This window comes from Magnolia sinica, chromosome 10, assembly GCF_029962835.1.
Source record: "Magnolia sinica isolate HGM2019 chromosome 10, MsV1, whole genome shotgun sequence".
Lineage (NCBI taxonomy): Eukaryota > Viridiplantae > Streptophyta > Magnoliopsida > Magnoliales > Magnoliaceae > Magnolia > Magnolia sinica.
The window spans coordinates 57,060,348-57,065,316 of NC_080582.1; positions in this window are offsets into that span (position 1 = coordinate 57,060,348).

The following is a 4,969-nucleotide window of genomic DNA, read 5'->3' on the forward strand; positions in this document are numbered from 1 at the left end:
TGCATTTTTATATGTTTATAATGTTTAAATGCATAACATATAAATTAAATTAAAATTTTAAATAAAAAATTTCAAAATTTTGACCCGCTCGACCAGTCGAGTACATCCTCGACCAGTCCACCTTCGATGAGTCAAGGACATGCTCGACTAGTCGAGGATCGAGGGTTTGCACAATAAAGGGGGAAAAATCACTTCTTCTTCTTCTTTTTCTAATTTTCATTTCCTGCCTTCTTCTTCGACTAGCTGGTCTTTTTCCAACGAACCCATCTCCCAATCTTTGTTGTAAGTGGTCTTTTTCCATTTTCCTTCTAGATTTGGGTTGATCTTTGCTAGTCTATCTTGTATTTGTGGTGTATTTGTGATTTTCAACTTTTTTGTAGTGAGTTTTGAGTAAAACTCTGATCTAGACTCAAACCATCTACTTTCTTTAATCTTCTTTTATACAATCACTGAATGGAGCATCGTACTAAGAGGAAGGCAACTCGTAAGGGCCATGGTGGCTCTTCCTTTAGGTAGACTCCCATTAGCATGAGAACCCTAGGAGGCCCCGAAGAAGATTCGGAGCATGTTAAGGATTTCCACATTAGAGAGATTATAATAGAAATGATTGTGAATGTTGATCACATTACACCATTTCAGCTTGTGCCTATCCTGAAAAATATCGGTTGGAAAAATATTCTTAGTTAGGGCGGAACGGCTTACTGATCCATTGTGCAAGCCATGTATGCATATAAAAGCGACATGTCCCTTGAAAATCTTACTTTTACAATTAATTTTAGAGAAGGGATAGTCACTATTGATCGCTACTTAATTTCAACATTGACTGATATATCTATCAATGATGGTGACATTCCCATTGCTAGTCTGTAAGGCCTGTATGCTAGTCCATACCATTCCTTAAACTCTCGCGATCCTTTTCATCAAATTATAGTGACCTGCGACCTAAAGACAACATTTGCACGTGACCCTAAGTCGCATCTCATAGATCAGAGTCAATTCGACTCAAAACTTGTATCCTAGCGACCACGCCGTCGCTGCGTTCCAACGCCGTAACTTGTACACCAATGCGATACCTGGCTAGGAGTTGTGGGCCCATGTATATTTTGAGGAAACGCCGCACATTTCAAATCCCAAGAGAATTTCTACCAATTTATCACATCAATCAAGTACTAGTTAAGTATACATCCCATCTCTAGCCATACTTTCTTTCTCCCCAAGACAAGTAACCCTCCCCAAAGTCAACTCTCATGTCACTCACACCCATCACTCCATTCCATCTCCTTTACACAACAACCACCCTCTTTCTCTCTACCCATTTCTTAAGCAACCTAAAGAGAGTGACCGTCCAAGCATTCTAAGGAGAGAAGAACAAAGTGTGTGGCCCACTTACTACTCTAAAACTCTCAATCCAACCCTTCAACCTTCATCATCCTCCATCAAAGAAGAAGTCAAGAAGCATAGCATCCCAAGGAACCAAGAAGAAGTATAATCGGTGGGTGTTTTATAGGATTAGATTGCAATTTTACTGATGGACCAAGTGGGGCTACCGATTGATGGTATGGATCCTATTGGGACCCAAGTTGATGTATTATTGTATCTCTAAGGGAGGGCTCATAGTGGCGGAGCCCTCCCTCTCTCTCTCTCTCTCTCTCTCTCTCTCTCTCTCTCTTCCCTGTTTGTGGCCCACCATGATGTAAGTATTTTATTCACGTTGTCCATTTAGTGGACCACACCGCTGTCTTAAAGCAAGGCCCACCTCGCTGTCATGTCCAGGGCCCACCATTGCTATCTGTTTTGGACTAGCCCAGACCATAGAGAAAACACAAATATCAACTTTATCTAAGCAGCTAGTGGGCCACATGTGTGGACCTACCTGATGTATGCTTTTCATCCATGCCATCCACCATCCATGAATGGTGGAGCCTACCTTGATGAATGCGTTGTATATCCTCATCGTCCAAGCATGCTAGAAAGTGGGACCCATTGCATGTGTTGCAGTCCATGTTGTCCAGTCCTTAGACGAGGACTGGACCGCACCATGATATATGTATTATGCCCCATGGGGCCTGCCGTGATGTATCTGTATATCCACACCGTCCAGCGCACTGGACGGTGGAGCCCACCTGTTGTGTGACGGCCACGTCGTCCATCCACCAGGCCTACTTAGATGGATGTGTTGTAATCCACATCGTGCATACATGGGGCTCTGATGTATGTGTTCTAACCCACGCCGTCCATCTAAAGGGCCACCTTGCACGTGTGGCATCCACACCATCCTGCAAGGACAATGTGACCCACTGTTATGTATGTATTTATTATCCACACCGTCTAGCTGTCTGGACGGTGGGAACCACGTGATGTATACATGTTTTATTCTCGCCCTCCATCTGATCAGATGGTAGGCCAAGCACATGCAGACCCACCTGATGTATTTTGTCCACGTTGTCCAGTGGGTAGGGCCCACTTATTGCATGTGTATGCTACCCAATGTGATGTATATGAGGCCCTTTTGTAAGGGCCAATGTGATGTATATGAAGCCCATGGGATGAGGCATAATGTGATGTGTATGAGGCCCATGTGATGAGGCCCAATGTGATGTATATGAGGCCCAATGTGATGTATATAAAGCCCATAGGATGAGGCCTAAAGTGATATGTATGAGGCCCATGTGATGAGGCCCAATGTGATGTATATGAGGCCCTTGTTGTCACGCCCCAAACCTGGACACCGGGCTCACAAAATTCTCAATCGTCGAATATACTGCCAACAACCTCCGTAGTATCCCATTCTCGACTCCTAGCACCCACATATCAGGTTCTGATCCTGAGATCCTACGAGAAGGATTTTCAATATAAATTTATTTTAGCATAACTACAAGCATAACCCACGAACAATAAGCAGAACGCCATCACAAAATCCACTATGATAAAAAAACTTTAAATACAATGCGCATAAAGGGAAATACAATGACAATAATAACAAAACTCTTTGTGGCACACTCCTGCTCCTGCTCAGCTATGACCTAGCGTCACCTGCACGCATCAATCGTGCATAAGCTTATATAAAGCTTAGAGGGTGGTGTAAGTGTGTGCGCAATATAAGCATGCTCAGGATGTAATATCAGAGTAATGTGGAAACATACTGGTAAGTCTATGAATGATAATAGCCATACCAAGGCTATGCGATGCAAGGCATGAATGCTATTGGCCATACCAAGGTTATACGATGCAAGGCCTACAGGGCCATTGTCATATGCGAGGTACAACTCAAGCATACCAAATCTCATCTGAATCCTCATATCGATACAGTTCATCTCTGGAATATATATGTGTAACCATGCAAGTGAAAGAGACCTCACTATCCTCCTATCAATATCGGCTCGGCACGTCAATAGCGGACCCATTTATAAACTAGTAAAACTCAGCCTAGTTATGCCTCCTACCCTCGGGCGGATATGGCCACACCCCCTTCCAACTGACCACGACATAGTGAGAGACGCGACCTACTGGTATACGGCCCTCGTGCGCTCATGTATCTACTCGATCTCGACGTTGGAGTTATCTTCTGGTACCATCGAGTTTAGGAATTTTCCCCTAGGGACATCTATGACGCCCCGATGCTAGTAATAGTATTTTAGGTATCCAATCCTATAGTCCACGATATGTCTGTAGAGGCTATGGCCCTGATGTTGCTAGGGTGTAAAGAAATCATGTCACACAAATATGAGATGCATGAATCACACCATTCAGTCATGCAAGAATCCTACGCGTACCGTGCTCTCATGTGAGGTAACTCTGCCTATCAGGGAGTCCCATAAATAATCCGCCCAATGACATATGCTATAATCAATCACTCCTTATATCAAGTATACATATGATGCCCATCTACATGAATCATGAAGCTATACTAAGCATACTCATATGATGATGATATACTCTCCTCATATCAAGGTTGGGCCTAGGTGGCCTATCTATATTCTTAAGGATCCGGAACGGGCTTCCTTCTCCATGCTATAATATAGCTCGCTAGATTCCCTAGGGGGCCCAAATAAGTCCTAGATGGACTCTAAGATTAAAATAATCCTACTAGCAACCAATGGGGGCCCAACATTTTGGGTTAGCCCAATAAGGATAGATGGATCATGCAATATCAATGGGACTCAATGATTATGGTCAACCCACTTAGAGAAGGATGAGAATGGGCCTAACAAAGGCCTAAGGGAAGGTCACAATGTGGACATTTAACCATCATTGCCCATCAATGTGGACATTTAACCAACATTGCTCCCAAGGAGTGGCCCACATAGAGCTAAACATATAATGGGCCTATGACCTCACATAAGGGCCTAATACACATCCCATTGGGCCTCACACAAAGGCCTCATATACCTCACATTAGGCCTCACCAAATGGGCCTCTCATACATCATAATGGGCCTCACCATATGGGCCATATATACATCACATCAGGCCTCATCAAATGGGTCACAAAACAACACAATGGGCCACAAATACATCACGATGGGCCTCATCACATGGGCCATATATACGTCACAATGGGCCTCATATGGGCCTCATATACATCACATTAGGGTGGGCCCTGCACATTCCAGTTGGGCCCCACCAGATGGACAGCTTGGATTAAATCGTACACCATGTGGATGGATGGTGTGAATATGCAACACATCACAAGGTGGGCCCCACCCGTCCAGCAAACGGATGGGGTGGATATACATCATCTGGGTCCCACATGGCAGTCAAAATAGATGGACGGCGTGGGTGTAAACCACATACATTAGAGGTGGGTCCCACCGTCCAACAATTTGGACAGTGTAGATAAGACCCATACATCATGGTTGGCCCCACATGGCACACCGTCCAAAGATGGACGGTGTGAATATACAATACATACATCAACGCTTAGGTCCCACGTCCCATCCCTAGACGGACGGATGGACGTTTGGGATCAA